Genomic DNA, 19109 nt, shown 5'->3' with positions numbered 1-19109 from the left:
AGTAATGTAGTAGAACATGAATTGTACATCACTAGTTTTCATATAGCACATAAGATATTACAATAGAAAAACAAAATCATAAGAAAGTATATCAATCAAAATATCAAAAAGGATGTTCAAAATACTTATGTTGAACAAGGAGGAGTGGACAAAAATAAAAGTAAATTAATTCAATACAAAATGTTAATTTTTTGTTTGATAATGGCTTATCCTCCTCTCACCATTTACATGAAGACCATGTTAGGTATTTTATAGCAGTAGCAAGGATGACTTTTGAGTAAGTAAAATTAACTTATATTAAATTAGTTCAATGATTTTAGTCCATCTCAAATTTATTTAAAGAAAAAACTCTTCAAATACTCTTGATTTTTACAACAATAGAAAAATTAATTGTCAATGTTGTATTTGATTCATGCCCTGATTTAAATGAGTCATTTATTAAATATTTAATTATATTTTATAACATTTATTTTAATTATTTTAATATAAGGTTAAAGTGGTAATTCAACTTTGACCTTTGAATCTTCCCATTTATAATAATATATGATAAACTCCAATGTATGGACTTACAAAGTATCCATGATGATAAATTATTGTATTCTCTTTCCATTGCTTGCGTAAATTGGAGGGGCGCAGTAGTGCAAGAATGTTAGACTCGTAAACTACTTGATCTAACTACGTGCAGACATGCCAAGGACTTGGGCATTGGTCTTGACATGGATGAGAGCAAAACAGTGCAACCCATGTTCAAGGAGCTTGAGTGTTGGCAAGGCAGCTTGAACGTGCAAGGCTTACGTGCGGGCTAGAGTCATTGGCAAGGCAGCGTGTTGGCTTGACAAGGCAAAGATGTGAAGACTTGACAATGGCAAGGACAAAGGCAATTCACGTGAATTACTGAAATAAAACTAAGTGTTGGAGGACAGCTAAAATATTCTAAGTGTTGGAAGCTGGCTGAAATATTCTAAGTGTTGCAATGTAGCCTGAAATATTCTAAGTGTTAGAATATTAGTATTTCGTGTAGATAAGAATGTAATTTGAATTAGATTCTATCTGTTAGAAATATAGTTGTTGGAAACTTAGTTTGAACCCTGTGATGGCAAGTGTCAAACAAGTGTCATTTCTCACTGCCGCATGTAACTACCAAGTGCAGAAATTTTATTAAGGGTGGAAATTTGTCTAAGGCTTGGACAGAGTGTTTTCTAGCCTCAGACAAATTCGTGAAGCCTTCCTTTGTATTAATTATCAAATTAATAAAGGTTGGGACAAGTTCCTGTAAAATCTGTTTGTTGTTTAACTTTGCAGCTAAAGTATTTCTATACTTAATCAAATTCGTGGGTGTAAAATAGGCTGAGTGTTACAGACGTTTGTAAGACTGCCTAGGGTGGTGTTCGGTAAAAATAGATCGACCCTCTTTCAAAGAACGTCTGCATGTAAAAAGAGACTTTCATTAATAAGTTGAGCATGATTGTAGAGATATGGTGATGGTTATTTTGTAATTAGCAAATTCAGCTTCTTTGGCTTGTTGGTCAAAAGAAGTGGGATAGCCAATCGAACATGAGGAGGTAGTGGATTTTCTGGAGATAGGGGGAGGGGGTTGACTTTGTCAAAGTCAGTTCAACAATAGTATTTTTATCGATTCAGGTGAATCTGTTGAATGAAGCAGCATATCCGTAAGTTGACTCTTCAACATGTGCCACTAACAGCAGTTACGTTTGAAAGGGCTTAAAATGTTTTGCAAATTGTGTTATATCAGCGTTTCTATATGGTTGCGACAATTTGATTTTCCTACGTAAGAGTTTTTATTTAATTAATGCTTTGGAAAAAGATAAAAATAATTCAAGCAATGAAAAATGTGAATTAATACAAACAAAGGATCAGTTCCACATCTATGGAGCACTATTATTGCACTTGCCAACCTCTTTTGTCCAATTATATCTCAAAATATTTTTAGATAGATAATCGCTTTAGAACTAATCCACAAGTAACATATACTCCAGGAGAAAAAACAGAAAATTCTCACTCTCAGCAAAAACTTCTGCAAATTCATAGCAATAGTTTCATCACTCAAATCATATAACAACTCAGAGCAGATCGTATGAATGAACATACAACTCCTTCATAAACAATGACTCCGTTTACATATACACATTAAGGATTTTCGATAAATTTGACATAACTCGAATCATAAATTTCTTTTCACACATCCTTATCAAAAAAATACATCAATTTCAAAATAACTCGAAAACAGTAACATACATTCTATATTTCCAACACCAAAAAGTTACTTCAACATACCTCCAACCAACTATGCCATTAACCATTTCACTGTTCACCTATTCCTATCACTAAATTTCAGCCAAAACAGTAATACACATTTTATATTTTCAAAGTCAAAAATCTACTGCAAAACGCCTACGCAAATGCCAACCAATTCTGCCATTTACAATTACACTATTCACATATCCTTATCATAAATTCAGCAAATTAAAAATGTTTTATCCACTACAATGTTGCACAGGTGCAACAACAAATAAGAACGACAAGATGACTGCCACATATAGAAACAAACTTTTGTAAGAATATGAAAAATAGTGTTCATAACAAAGCACAGATGGATATGTACATTAGAAACTTGTTATTCATTGTAGCTCTTTCAATACTGATGAAATTTTTAGCTTAATATATTGGGAACGGGCAATGAATTCCTCTTTATAAATTACATTGTTTACATATCTGTATCAAAAAATATCAATAAAAATTAACCTCGACAAATTCATGCGTTTAAAAGCAGATCAAGTGAGAGATAACATGAAAATGAGAGAATTCAAAAAACTTTATGTAATAATGTGATATGTAAAAATAGAAATTGAGTATAAGTTCCTGTTCATTGGCACACACAATTACAAAAGGGACTAACACATGGTAGAACTTGAAGTTTGCGAGCAGATATCACAAGTTAAAGAGGCAAAGACTATTTGGAGGTACATAAACAAATGACAAACAGAGTCTACATCTAAATATGACAGATTAACAAGACAATATAGAAATTATGTTGATAATTTTTATTAAAACTACCACCTTGAGTACAGATCACAATGAAGTAAATTATATAGAGGAAGCAAGAACTTATTAAATTACATTTTATTTTTTAAAGGAAACAACATGCAGTTAAGAATTACAAACAACTGAAACAATAAAGAATGATGATGAAACAAAGAAGTAAGCAGGGTAGAAACAATCTTTTCATCCTGTAAGTGAAAAAGTTGATATTTCTAGGATTTATCTTTGGTGTCTCTGGGCGGAAACTTATCAATTATTTTGCATATCCGATCTTGCAATTTTGAAGTGATAGAGTTTAGGGTAAGTCTATATGGAGTTAATCTGCAATTATCACAGAAATAAATAGGAACACAATAATATGAATTAGTAGTGATGATAAGAAGACCTAACATCTTAAGTTTAAGAAGATAGAGAATATTATAATAGTGTCTCTAACATACTTAGATGCCATCATGAGAAGGTTTTTTTATGATTTCATTGCAAACTATAATACATGTGGTATGGTTGTCATTGTCTTGGACTGTAGTTGGTATGATCTATATTTGACACAATTATATGTTTTAGCTCGGAATAAAGCAAAATATATTGTTCATGAAAAAATGCAGGTTCCCGCAAATAAACATAAATAAAGTCTATGTTTGACTTTGTGCTTTATTTATAGTCATGAAATAATATAGATGGATAGAAACTTGATTTCTTTTGAATTGAAGGGGCAATCTTTCATCTTGTGAGGTTAGTAAAGGAATGCGTGAAATAACATATGCTTATTTTTAAAATCTCCACAGGATATTGTAGAACTAATGATATGACTCTTGAAATCATTACATATTAAGCATGTTTCATTACATAAGTCATCACAAGGATTCAAGTTACGTAATAGCATTATTGGACAGTTTTTTTGTAACATTAATTCATAAGGAGGTAAACTTGCAGAATTTAAATTGTGCATAATATCTTCATATTCACTTTGATCTTTTGGATCAACTGTTTCAAATTGCTAGATAAATTTTTGGAGATGTTGGGTATTGAGTTATTAGCATATTATTAATTCCATCGACGAATTCATTTTTTGTTGATAAAATGGCCTGGGAACTAATGAATGAAGTATCTGAATGGTATACATGCAAATTTGGATAACTTTAAATATAGAGAAAATTCACAAGTATCCCCCTAGACTATGACCAAGATTCCAGAGACACACCTTAACTAAACTAGTGCTACATCATATGTTGAGATGCATGCTCTAGCTCCTGATCAGAAGGACAAATTGTTAGAGTCATGATTGAGTCGGATGGATCATTGTAAGTTTTTTTTTGTTATGTATTTGTTAGTTTACTTTATTTATTTCTTATACTTTATTATATATTTCATTAACTAACATATTTATTATGTGTTTTGCAGGTGACATCCTACAAAGGATGTTGCCTCACCTTTAGAATTGTGTTAGATTGCACAGAGGCTTATCACTCTCGGAGAGAGATTCCAAATAGTATACGTCAGGTGATGTTTAATGAATTAAAGGTATAAACTTTTTAGTTAAGTTTAATAATTTTTGGTATACTTTAGTTTTTTTACTATTGATTTAATTAACACTATTCAATTTTTTTCAGACTATGTGTACTTGAACGTCCATGTACATTTTGGTCATTGCGACCACATTAGAGAGGAGGGAATCTGTGAGACTGTCCAGCTAGCTAAAGAAAGTTCGAGATACTAATCAACGTTCAGGTTGGATGTTGCCTTATGTTTTGATGATTTGCGTGCATAATGAACAGAGAATAGTTTAAGGCCAATTCTGAATAAGTGAAAAAGGCTAGAGGCAATCTTAAGGGTGGCTCGTTATACACTGGAAGTGCAAAGAGTATTGGAAAATAGCAAGAGAGATAGTAAGTTCTTATTCAAACTTTTAATTAAATAATTAGTTGATTCATTTATATTTTATAAACTTCAGTTCTTATTTATGGGAAAAAGAATAGGGGCGTACTCCCATTGAACTGGAGGTTTTCAAGAAGACTCATGTGAAGAAGAAAGAAAATTAGTCAGATCCAGTTGTGTGGGTCGAGGGAAGTGTCGAACGAACTTTTGTAAGTTATTTAATATAAATAATATATATTGATAGTTAATATATTTATGACATATATGTATATTAATTTCAATATTTATATTTAATCTGCAGAATGAGTTTCATCAGTACGTCGTTGAAAAATCTGGATAGTTCGATTCAAATGATACTTGAACTGTCCATCGAGATTTGGACAGAGAAAGTGGTAGGATGGAGACACAAAGGTAAAATCTATGGTCGAGACTCTCGAAACAATGTAAGAATATCTAGTAAGGCTTAGAAGGTATTAAATTGTCACGTCAAGTCAATGCACTTGAGGGTTTTCAGATTGTTGTTATGTCGGCTTAAAGAGCACATATTACATCGGCACTAGCAGAGTCGAAGCGAAGAAGAATAGATAAACAACAAAGCATGAGTTAGACCATTCAACAAATCAAAGAACAGGTGATGAACCTCACTCGTCGACCTACTACTTCAACTACCGAGGACACCGACGACCACAATGATGAGAATGATTATGTAGATCTCACTCCTTAGTTTAGATTTCTAGATATTTATGAACTTTTTAAAATTTTGAAACGAGCATTGAAAGATCGTACAAGTCCTTAAATTATGATTTTGATACTTTTGAATGTTATTTTGAGTTTACTATTTTATGTTTTGTGTAGATTGTTTATAAGTGTGTGTTTGATTTTGTTGAATAGTGTAGAACTGAATTGAATTGCATTTGTAGGTTTTTACTGTCAAAAAAATTAACGAAAAAGTGATGTGTGGCGTGTTTTTGTCCGTCGCTTTTCTGGGTATTATTTTTTTAAAAATTCAAAAAAGCAACGAACAATGCGGTCTTGTCCGTTGCTTTTCTGGGCTTTTCAAAAATGAAATTTCAAGAAAAGCGACAGACTGAGTCGCCTTTTGAAATCGAAAAAAATTAAAATTAAAATAAATCGACGGAGTGCGTCGCTTTTGATAAAAAAAAAGTTCTTTAAAAAAATTCAAAAAGCAACGCATTCCGTCGCTTTTTAGCGACAATGTCTATTGATTTTTGAAAAGAGTCAAGCTAAAAAGAGACGGAAGTGACTGTGTTGCTTTTTCATTGATTTTGACCAAAAAATGACGCAATCTATCGCTTTTGGCCATCGGTTTTTTGCTATTTTTTAGCAGTATTTACCTCACTTACTACAACAATTATTTTTAATTATTATTGAGCAAATTTGAACAGTCGCTGAAAAGACGTTAACAGTTGCTACAATAACTTCAACACTTGCTAAGAAAACTTTAGATGTTGCTGAAAAACTTCAACAGTAGATACAATAACTACAACATTTATTGCGAAAACATCAGTTATTACTTGATTTTCTACCAAAAAAAATAAATCAATGACTTCAAATTAAAAAGTTCTAAAATTAAAGCAAATTATTTTGTGAAATAGAACAAAAAAGAAAAAAAATGTGATAAAAAAATGAATGACAATGATAATGATAGCAACAATAAAGAGAACAAATAAATGGAAGAAGAGAAAAAGAAAAGAAGAAGATGAGGAGGAAAGAAGAATTCTGGAAAGAGAAAGAAAGAAGGAAGAAGAGAGAAAAAGAAATCTTAAAAGAGATTTTAAATTTTGAAATATAAGAAGAGTGAGAAAACTTCTCAAATATTTTGAAATTAGAAATTGAATATTTTTAAAATTTTAGATGTTTTAATTATTAAATTTTAGTCCATAATTATCTTAATCACTAAGTAAAAAAGTTGACTTGGTCAAAATATATTTTTTTCAACACTTTTTTGTCAGCTCCTCCTCAATTACTCTGCTTTTGTTGGTTTTAATTTATATGAGAACTGAAGAGTTTCTCTATCCATCATGAATAGATTATATATGAGAGAAAGGTAAAAAAAAAAACATCTACGCCATGTACAGCACAACAGTGGCTAGTTGAACATGTCGAGAAAAAAGAAAAGAATGTTGTGAGCTGACATGACCAAAAGACCCTTCATAAATCAAACTAATTACAAAAAAAAGCATGTTGATACCATCTACACAAACTTCTACATCGATAGAATGTCGAAACATAAAAATAAAATAAAGCAACTAATAAATAATGCATCAAATTTAACAAAATTTTCAACTAAAGAAAGTTGAAAGAAATTTATGATAAGACACACGTGGTCATCAGGAAAAAATTAAAATACTGAAGTTGTAGTTTAATATTGAAGACCAACAATAGAAAAAGAAAAATGTGATTAAAATAATGAATGATAACGATAATAATAGCAACAACAAAAATAACAAGTAAATGGAAGAAGAGAAAAAGAAATGAAAAAAAAGAACAAGAGGAAAGATGAAATCTGCAACAATAGAAAAAGAAAAATGTGATTAAAATAATGAATGATAACGATAATAATAGCAACAACAAAAATAACAAGTAAATGGAAGAAGAGAAAAAGAAATGAAAAAAAAGAACAAGAGGAAAGATGAAATCTGAAAAGAGAAAGAAAGAAGGAAGAAGAGAGAAAAAGAAATTTGAAAAAAAATTAAATTTTTAAATATAAGAAGAGAGGTAAAACTTTACAGATATTTTGAAATAATATGTTGAATTTATTTTGAATAATTTTAAAAGTTAAGAAGTTTCAAACATTATGTTATAGATCCTAATTATCTTAATGTAGAATCCTTATTGAAATTTATGAAAACTTCGTATTTAGTTATTAACTTGCTTTTATAATTTTAATATCTTAATATTATTTTATTGCTTGATTTTGAATTATAATAGTGATTCTTTCATGGAAAAATTAATATAAGTGTCAATCACATAGTTCGAATCATAACAGAAAGACATACGTGTTGATACCATCTACTGTGGTAGAATTTAGAAACATATAATAAAATAAAATATGCAAGTAATAAACTAATACATCAAAAAAGGTGAATGAAATTTATTATAAGGCACACGTGGCCATCTGAAGAAGAAAAACAAAAGCTGCAGTTTAATATTACAAGAAAAAATATAATTGACACATAAATTGTTAAATTACTAAAGTAACAGCCTCACCCGAAGCTCCTCTCATTCTCAACTCTAAAAAGAAGGCAAAAAGAGTAAGAATAATCACTTAAAATGAATAAAGTTGTCTAATATAGTACCAAGAAATCTCTGTCCTATCAGTTTGAAGCACAATCAGCTTCAAATTATTTACGACTATTATCTTTTTAATTAGAGTTAGCTTTATATATTTAAGATAAAATCGCTATCACCTGAAAAATAATTACATAAAAAAATAATATATATATATATATCAAAAATATTTTAAAACAATAAAAATCTAAATTTACGTATACGTTCGATACATACGTTTGTGTATACGTCCTATAAATATATAGCCCAAGACTTTTCTGATACACCTCACCATAAAGTACCTTTGAGAACACTATTTTATAGTAAATCTTTCTTTATAAGATATATATTTATGGATACTCAAAAGTTATTAATACCAATTTCTCTTTCCTTTTAATTTTAGGATATTAAAATTTCCAACTCTTATATTTTTCGTCCTTTTTGTTTTTATTATTTTGGGTGGGTTGATTGTTGCCGTCTTCAAGTTCTTTATGGTTTGAAAATATTGAAAAAGACAATAGTTGAAAATGAGATGATATCACGACAAGTGAAAATTTCGACACATAAAAAAATGCTTTTTTATATTTTATATGATTTATTTTAGACAGACATTTTATATATTTGAAGGCTAATTATATTTTATTTCAAAGTTTTTTTAATTACATAAATTTCTTATTTTCTATCGCTCACGTACATATTCTTTTGTTGTTAAATACGTTATAAATAATATATTACATAAGATTTATTGCGTCGAATAAATTTCTTTATTATCGAATATATCAATCTCTATTCTGATTTCAAATATATATATATATATTCTTTCAGATTAATAATTGTAGGTGTATGCATCGGGTATTAAAATATATTAAAAAATTATCATAATTAGATATCAGAGAAATAATTATGAGCATGGTTCATAATAAGAGAAATTCGTTTGGAATTAGAAGAAAGAAGGAAAAAGGGAATTTCTATAGTTTTTCAAAATGATAAAAGAAAATTTAGAAATTATAATATTATAATTATATATGGCAATGCACACACACCTCAAGATGTTGCCAATTCCTTGGTACAGTACATATTTGTGTTGTCTCCTTGCTATTGATATTTGATATCGGGGGCAGAGCTAAAGTTGTATCAGGTGTTATCAAATATTTTTCATCAAAAAATTATATCATATATATAAATAAAATGATATTTTAAATAACTAGTTAATATGTTTTGAAATCTTTAAAATCGTAAAGTTTGTACAGCCCAGTGGTTCTTGGGGCTGGCGAAGTTGCGCGCAGTGGTGCTCCTCAATGACGCAAAGTTCGATTATCACCGATAATACTTTTTGTCTTATGTTATTTTTTTTATATATATATTTTAAAAAGAGTTTTACTTTATGCTATTTTTTATACTTCAAAAAGAGTTTCCTTAGTTAGTTACTGTTTAAATCGATATAATAGTTAATAAATCTATTATTACTAATTAGTCAAAATTAATATTATTTGATAAAATAATCCTTAATTAGATACAAGTTTACAACTTAAGAATTTAAGAAAAAAAGATTAAAAATGTAGCAGCCAATCAGAATTTTAATTGATTTTACTTTATCTTTTAATAAAATTTTAAATAAAACTTAACTTCTTATTTAATTTAAGTTAATAAATAACCCTGAAATTTTATATAAAACGACAAAACGCAAAAAAAGATTCATGTAGAATTCTATTTTAAAAAACTTGTTGATTGTACTCTTTATTATATATGTCTCGTTTTACTGTCCTCGTTGTTTGAAGCGTAAAATAATGTCATTCTAATTTGAATTTTCTCGTTTTTTTCTTGTTTTTTTCTTTCGTCTAATCAAGTTATATTAAACTAAATATACACATTCAAATTAAATACGGAGAAGGGTCTAAAATACCCTTATAATATTAGAATTGGTACAAAAATACCCCTCGTTTATCTTTTGGCCTTAAAATACCCTTGTGGTTAATCTTTAGGGACCTATTTTGCCCTTTTGGCTAACAGACTACTAAGTCAATATATTTAATTATTTCATTCATTACGTGGCATGTTGTAATTGGTTAAAAATTTAATTAATTAAAATCTAATTAATTTGATCCAAACCACCCTATCCACCCGGATCGACCCGACCCATCTTTCAAAATACCCAACCCATCCAAATAAAATATCCATTACTCATTTCTTTAAAAAAAAAAAATTCCCCCAACATCAACAGTTCTTGGAGCTCTCTTGGAGTTCATCTTCTTCATCAGATTTGTTAAGTTTTCTGGGAGGCTTTGCAAGATATCACTCTCATTATCCTCATGATTTGTGTTGTTGTCTCCATTAGTGTGGAATTTGCTACGGAAGGCTGGCCAAAAGGAACAATCATAGGAGCACCATATTGTGGTTGTAGAACAAGAGCTGGCATTGTTGGACCATGAGCATAGGATGGGGAAAGCTCAAATGAGTAGTTCTGTAAGATTTTAGCCAAAACAAGCTTTCCTTGAATCATCGAAACATTCATTCCAAGGCATATCCGAGAACCCCAACCAAATGGGAAGTACATCAAGTCCTTTGATGCTTTTGATACCCCTTCTGAGAGTATACAATCTGATGAAGAAGATGAACTTCAAGAGAGCTCCAAGAACTGATGATGTTGGGTGATTTTTTTTTTTAAAGAAATGGGTAATGGATATTTTATTTGGATGGGTTGGGTATTTTGAAAGATGGGTCGGGTCGATTCGGGTGGATAGGGTGGTTTGGATCAAACTAATTAGATTTTAATTAATTAAATTTTTAACCAATTACAATATTTCACGTAATAAATGAAATAATTAAATATATTGACTTAGTAGTCTGTTAGCCAAAAGGGCAAAATAGGTCCCTAAAGGTTAACCCCAAGGGTATTTTAAGGTCAAAAGATAAACGAGGGGTATTTTTGTACCAATTCTAATACTATAAGGGTATTTTAGACCCTTTTCTGAATTAAATATTATGAAGTTTAACTTTAAATTTTTTTTTGTACATTTATTATTCATTAAGAAATTTAATTTTTAATATTACATCGTTTAATTTAAAAAATTTCAATATACCCATTCATCATTTTTTTAATTGATATAATTCTTGAACACTTTTCGAAAATTTTCTGACTATGCCACTGTTTGATACTGATCATTTCAAAATTGTCTCCGTATTCTGTTCATTCTAAAAAATTATGATCAAGTTATTACACTAATAATGCATCATAATCTAACCCCTTTAAAATTGAATCATGAGTTGGACATATTAGAGTATTAATTGGTTAGTTATTCTAGTTGTAGTTACAATAATTAAGTAGTTACTGTAATTTTGGTAATTATACACTTATTTAGAGACATTTTCATACTTGAATCTCAAAAAGTAAATACAAACATTGTTAATGGACTAAATATATTTTTATTTACAACCACATTAGAACTCGTAAATTCTAATGATCTTCGGCAAACCTCACCCCTCCTTTACCATGAGGTCCAATATCGTCAAATGACATAGAACTAGTAGGAATATTTGAATGATCTCCATTAGATGCAGCCACTTTTGAATTTGGAATTCTCTTATTATCGCTACCATATTCTATATCATGATGGCCTTCTCTACCTTTAGTATGAATTTCATGGCGTTGTTTAGGTGAGTGGTGATGATGATCTCCATTTCTTCTTTTGTTACAAATACGTTCAATTACACAAGAAATAAGAGATATAACTAAAATCACAGCAAGGATAATGAAAACTGTGCCAAATGATCCGTTTGAATGTGATGAAGATTGAGTAATTGGAGTGTTTTTGGGTTGAATAGGCATATCATCAACTGGCTCAGACATTTTGTTTTTGGATGGAATAACTAACTAACTGATTTTGCCTAATTAATAGGTTTGATTAGAATCTTCATGAGTTCTTTGAGTGAAGACAAAGGGAAGACTTGAGATAAGTAATGGAATGAAGTTATCAATAAGCTTTGACAACACATGTTGGATGGTTACTTTGAGTTCTAAGGTATGAATCTTCATTTTGTTTGAGGTTTTTTCCTTTTGATTTGGAAAAGGATTTTTTTTTTTAAAAAAAAACACCGACACCACATGAAATTTAATGAAAATTGTTCTCAGCTAATAGTTCAGTTTGAAAATGCGCTTCCTGACAATAGTTTGATTACAAAAATGTCTCTATTAATACTTAATCATGAGTCAAATGTCTTTTGTCAAATAAATATTTTTAGAAAAAAACACTATTTTACTAAGGATGATTCTTTTAATTCGAAAAGGCTTATTGTCATGACCCAAATCCGAGCCGCGACTGGCACCCACACTTACCCTCCTATGTGAGCGAACCAACCAATCAAACCTTAACATTTCAATGTAATAACAACAAAAAGTAATGCGGAAGACTTAAACTCATTAAAAATCAATAATCAACTTCTATAACTCAAAAACTTATCATTATCCCCAGAATCTGGAAGTCATCACCACAAGAACATCTACAATCAAATGACTAAACTAAGAGTATTCTAAAAGCTAAAAATACATAAGAAGCTAGTCCGTGCCGGAGGTTCAAGGCATCAAGACGTGACGGAGGAGATCCAGTCCAAGCTAGAAGTATTAGCTCACCCTGAAGATCCGGTGTGACGAAGACTGGCTTGAATTACTGTTGAGTCGAAGATGACGGCACGTTTGCTGCATTCCACAATTAAACAAGAAGAAAACAATAAAAGTAGGGGTCAGTACAAACACGGGTACTGAGTAGATATCATCGGCCAACTCAAAATAAGGAACAGTATATATCAAGTATTATCATAAATCAACTATAAAACTCAACATGTAACAACAACAAGTACTATAATCATCAATAAGAACCATCAAATTCACACATGAGGACTCAAGCCCCAATACCATACTCATTTGGGAATCATGTTCGTTAGATTGAGTATATTAACATCTTTCAAGATTCATTATCTTTCCTCCTCTTGTGTCGGTTCGTGACACTCCGATCCCCTAATTCTATGTGTCGGAACGTGACACTCCGATCCCCTACATGTGTCGGAACGTGACACTCCGATCCCCTACATGTGTCGGAACGTGACACTCCGATCCCCTACATGTGTCGGAACGTGACACTCCGATCCCCTACATGTGTCGGAACGTGACACTCCGATCCGCTAAATCTATGTGTCGGAACGTGACACTCCGATCCACTAAATCTATGTGTCGGAACGTGACACTCCGATCCACTAATATCATTCTGTAAATCATCAAGCCTTCTCTATACCAAGGCATCCTCAATCCCATTACTTTAATTCATCAAGCCTTCTTCTATACCAAGGCATCATCATTAATAATGTATATTAAAGTTTCTTTTCAAGATTTGGGATTCAATATTTTTGATCATGCTTATCTTATCACAATCACATAATCATATTCATGCAAACATACAATTAAGCATATAGTAGGGTTTACAATACTACCAATACATATCATTCTCTATTAAGAGTTTACTATGAAAGCATGAAAACCATAACCTACCTCCACCGAAGATTAGAAATCAAGCAAGCAAGTTCCCAAAGCTTTGTTCTTCTTCTCGTTTCTCCCTCTCTTTCTGTTCTTTTCTTCTTTTTCTTATTCAACCCTCTTTCTTTTACCCTAATTAGTATATATTTAAGAATAAAAGGTGGCAATAATACCCTGCTAATTAACTTAGGGTTACCTCTTTTAACCCTCAAGAATTTGAGTTATTAATATAAACCCACGAAGTCTATAATTAAGGAAAGAATAGTCCAAAAACGTCCCTTAAAACTTCACAAGAAATCCGACTCTGCCTGGGATTTGTGCAACCTGTGACGGGCCGTCGTGCCTGCGACGGTCCGTCCTGCAGGTCGTCGCAGAGTTCAGAGACCCAAATTTCCACCAAGGGTCTGTGACGGTCCGTCACACCTGTGACGGTCCGTCCTGCCATTCCGTCACAAAGTTCAGAGAGTTGATTTTCAGTACCCAATTTCAGATTTTCTAAGTATTTTGGGACGAGACCCCCTCGACGGTCCGTCGTGCCCATGACGTTCCGTCGTGGGGTCCGTCGCTTCTGCCAGTTTTTCCAGAATTGAAGTCTGTTGCTCAAAACGACTAAACGGGTCGTTACATTAGATACCAATTTACCCATCGTTCGTCCCCGAACGATCAAAAGAAGGAATACAAGGGCGAAAAGGAGTACCTGAATCTGTAAACAAGTGTGGGTATTTTTCTCGCATATCCGCCTCCTTCTCCCAAGTGGCTTCTTCAACCGGGCGATTCTTCCATTGCACCTTGATGGACGCAATCTCTCTTGACCTCAACTTGCGAACTTCTCTATCTAAAATAGCAACAGGCTCCTCCTCATAAGACAAGTTCTCATCAAGCAAAACTGAATCCCAACGGATAATGTAGTTTCCATCCCCATGGTATCTTTTCAACATCGACACATGGAATACCGGATGTACTCCGGACAGCCCTGGAGGCAAGGTTAACTCATAAGCCACCTCCCTCACTCGCTTAAGTACTTCAAATGGTCCAATGTACCTTGGACTTAGTTTACCCCTTTTACCAAACCGCATCACCCCTTTCATGGGCGAAACTTTCAACAAGACTTGTTCGCCTTCCATGAACTCTAAGTCTCTAACCTTTCGATCTGCATATTCCTTTTGTCTACTTTGCGCCGCTAGAAGCTTTTCTTGAATAGACCTCACTTTTTCCATCGAATCCCTCAAGAGATCAGTACCCCAAGGTCTGACCTCGAACGCATCAAACCAACCAATGGGAGACCTACATCTCCTACCATACAATGCTTCAAATGGGGCCATATCAATGCTTGAGTGATAGCTATTATTGTATGAAAACTCCGCTAAGGGTAAGAAGCTATCCCAATGACCACCAAACTCTATCACACATGCACGAAGCATATCCTCCAACACTTGAATCGTCCTTTCAGACTGGTCATCGGTCTGAGGATGGAACGCAGTACTAAGGTCCAACCTAGTACCCAATTCCGCATGCAATGTTTTCCAAAACTTAGAAGTAAACTGCGTACCTCTATCTGATATGATGGATAGTGGAACCCCATGCAATCGCACCACTTCCGAGATGTAAAGTTTGGCTAATTTTTCTGCATTATAAGTCACCTTGACCGGAATGAAATGAGCAGATTTAGTTAACCTATCAACAATCACCCAAATGGAGTCATACTTACCCATTGTCTTCGGAAGACCAACCACAAAATCCATTGCAATTCTTTCCCACTTCCATTCTGGAATGGGCATTCTCTGAAGCGTTCCTCCGGGCCTTTGGTGTTCATACTTTACTTGTTGACAGTTTGGACATTTGGCAATAAAATCCACAATGTCACGCTTCATTCTACTCCACCAAAAGTGTTGCTTTAGGTCACGATACATCTTGGTTGCGCCCGGATGTATAGAATACCTTGAACTATGAGCCTCTGTCAGAATAGTGTTGATCAAATCATCGACGCGGGGTACGCATACCCTTCCCTTGATTCTCAAAACACCTTCCTCATCGATTTGTGCTTCCTTAGCCTCCCCTCGCAATACTTTTGTTGACACCCAATTTTGACCGACCTTTAACCATTTTTTAGGATTATATTCGACTAAATACGTATTTTAAAATTTACTTAAAGTTTCGAAGTTTTAGTCGATTTTTCTCAAAAATTATATATTTTAGTATCATTTTCTTTATAAAATTATTGTAAATATCATTTCAAATGTTTTAAAATTTAGATGATTTTCAATTATACAAATATTTTAATGTATGTAGTATTTTAATAAAATTATTTAAATTCTAGCCTATTCTATTCTAAAATCTTCCAATTCTAGCCACTTGAATTAGAGTTTTATTACAATCATAGCCTCCCTTTCATTTCAAATCTAGCCACTTTAATTGTAATTTTAGCAATTCTATATCTTTGCTAATATAATTTCAAAACTTCATCTTTTGATCTCATCCGTCCATCTTAAAAAATAAATCCTAAATCGAATCCTAACCCTTCATCGCTATCTAATCTAACGGTTGTGATTAACTCTCATATTCTCTCAACATCTAAAATAATCCCTAAGATTTTTCATTCAATTCTTCTCCTTCCCCTTCCTTGGCAGCCGCCAGCCCCCTCTCTCTTTCTCCCCATTCTTTTCCGGCGACCGCCTCTTTCTCCCTCTTTCCCTTCTCCTTCTTCCCTCCTCTTCTCTCCCATCCGCTTCCTCCACTGCTCCATCTCTCCCCGCCTTCTCTTCCCCATCGTTGGCAACAACAAAACAACAATAAAAGAAGACCGACGGACGGCAGCAGCTCCGGCGGAGGATCAGCAAAGGCATCGACCAGCATCCCGGCGTCATCCTCTCCTCTCCTCTCTTCTCTTCTCCGTCCATCTCTTCATCTCTTCTCCGCATTTTTTTTAATCGCTGGCAGCATTCAGGCGAGCTGCCAGGCAGCAGCAACGCACGCCAGCAGCACCAGCGCCTGTAGAGGCGCACGCCAGCAGCAACTCAAGGAAACAGAAGCCGCCGGTGAAGGCAGCAACCAGCAGCCCACCAGCCGCCTACCTCTCCCCTTCTCCCATCGCTTCTATTCTTCTTCTTCTCCCTTTCTCCGTCTCCTTTTGCAGCCAGCAACTAGCGAGACAGCAGCTTGCTCTTCCTCTCTATTTTCCAGCGAAGGACGTACCAGCAGCAGATCAAAACCAGCAGCTCCGATCAGCCCCAACAGTGACAGGTTTGGCCATATATTCCGGCAAGAACGACATCGAAATCCGGCGAAACTCAAAGACGGATCTTAACAGATCCGTCCAGGTTCGATTTCTCTATTTAGTTTATTATTCAATCTCCTAATGTTATTATTGTGTCTATATATAAAATTTTCAGCATGTTTAATTTGAAAAAATAAGTGGCTTCAGCTTGAGTATTTTCGTTTAGCTTCTTTACTTGTCATTTAATCTTAGAGTGCGTTCATTGTGATTATGTCATTTGGTTTACCAAAATGATTATCGTTGGAATGAGCTTCCCATATGATTTGATTATCACATATTCCCTCTTGATGTAATAAAAAAATTGGTGACATTTTACCTCTTTGTAATCGATTGTAAACCTTTTGAAAATTAAATCTAGCCTTAGCGTTTCTTTATTTTCTTGAGCGTAGAATCTTTGAAGTGAATGATAGGCTTACTACAAGCAGAAGACTAACTTAATCATGAAAAAGCTTAAAAACTAAAATACAAAACATTAACTCAAATGAAAAACTCTAAATGACAATGATGCAAGTCGGGACAAGACTTATGCCATCCTAACAACTGAAATTAACTTTAATCCACCAGAAGAAAAGTGGAATAACATAGCTAAGTCAAATTCCATGTGTTATCAACGAAGCTCCTGTTGATGATCCTGAATACCTGGGTCTGTATGATGAGAAGATGCATGCCAAATGCCTTAGTTCGTCAAGGTTAGAGCATGTAAGGGGAATTCTAAAACATAACATAAGTTTGAACTTGATAAAAAATAGAAACATACTTACCTCTTTTCAAACTTGATCAACTCAATAAATACTCAAGGATACTCAAAACTACTTAACTTACTCACTCATAAGTACTCAAGGATAAGATACTTAACTCAGTGATTCGATACTTGATTTCAAAGATATTATACTCGACTCAATGAAGCACATATCAACTAAACATACTCAACTTAAGGTACATAACTTGAAATACTCAACTCCTGATAGATAACTGAACTCATTTCAATATAAAACACTTTAAAACAAGTGCAACATAGAGAAAGTTGTTTAAAAACATGATGTCTACTTGTGCAACGCATGAATGAAGTCTCATACCCAAATTCATACTAACAGAACCCCTTGAGGAACCATTCAATTACTGTGGGAATTTCTGTTACCGAAAACCATCACTTAAGAGCTATAGTGATGATACAACGATCTACCTCATGCTTTCAGCGCATCCTATACCTTACCAATGATATAGGACCTGATCTATTAAGTGGATCCACTAATCTATGTTAAAAGAATTCATCTAAAAAGTATGAACCTTTTCTACCTATTGACTACTACTTGGTTTATGTGTATCTTATATCGGTGCTCAATATTACTCGCAAAAATAATAAATTAGATTAACTATTTATGCTACAAACATGCTTCTTTTGTGATTTGAGATTAGTGCTCAAAAACGTTGTTTAAAGGCTATCTTGGAAATCTTTGTTTCCTCTCTTGCTTTATTTATAACGTGATTACTCTTTTATGAAAACTAGTTCGGAAGCTCATCGGAAATCTCAGTGTACGTTCTTATTTAAATGTGAAAAATATTTTAAATATCTTTTGGAAATAATTAGTTCCCATATGCTTCTTTGAGAAAAAGACTTCAATTTTTACTTTGTATTGAGCTCAAAACTTAAGTCTTAATTTTTTTTAAATGTTTGTAAAAGACTACTTAAAATATGGTTCATGCCGAATAATCGACATGAATGACTCAATTCAATGTTTTCAATAACCAAAGATAGAACTAAATACTTGGAACTAAAGAACTTTAATGATACTACTCTTATTGATTTTTTGACTTGTAGAGTTCATGTGAAATTATGGGCATGAAATATTCAACTCAAGTACTCATAGATGCTTCTCAAAAGGGATTAGGCTCTCGATACTTAAAAACTTAGAACTTGAAGATACTGCTCCTCTCAAAGGTACTAAACTTATGGGTTCATCTGGAATTTATGGGCATGAATGACTTGAATCGATGGTCCACATAACAATATGAAACTAAAAACTTAGTTCAAGCCTATAATTTATCTCAAAGGATTCACAATTAAACTCACAGTCTTTTTTGAAC

At 32.8% G+C, this 19109-nt stretch overlaps 1 protein-coding gene, 1 long non-coding RNA gene and 1 pseudogene across 3 annotated transcripts in view; all 3 read left to right on the top strand.

Moving 5' to 3' along the window:
- The window catches only part of LOC101248380 (ubiquitin-like-specific protease 1D), a 48968-nt gene extending 47690 nt beyond the window's left edge, over positions 1 to 1278 (top strand). The window contains exon 9 of the transcript XR_011220623.1: positions 686 to 1278. The gene's annotated coding sequence lies outside the window, so the exon portion shown is untranslated. The remainder of the gene's footprint in view (positions 1 to 685) is intronic.
- A 2381-nt stretch (positions 1279 to 3659) lies between these two features.
- On the top strand, positions 3660 to 5718 carry LOC138347974 (uncharacterized; annotated as a pseudogene).
- Positions 5719 to 16342: 10624 nt separating this feature from the next.
- LOC109120122 (uncharacterized) overlaps positions 16343 to 19109 on the top strand; it is a 33552-nt gene continuing 30785 nt past the window's right edge. For both annotated transcript variants that reach the window (XR_003246459.2, XR_002027580.3), the window contains exon 1: positions 16343 to 17067. This is a non-coding gene — a long non-coding RNA (uncharacterized lncRNA). The remainder of the gene's footprint in view (positions 17068 to 19109) is intronic.

Source organism: Solanum lycopersicum, chromosome 4, assembly GCF_036512215.1.
Source record: "Solanum lycopersicum chromosome 4, SLM_r2.1".
Lineage (NCBI taxonomy): Eukaryota > Viridiplantae > Streptophyta > Magnoliopsida > Solanales > Solanaceae > Solanum > Solanum lycopersicum.
This window is presented reverse-complemented; position numbering and strand designations above follow the sequence as displayed.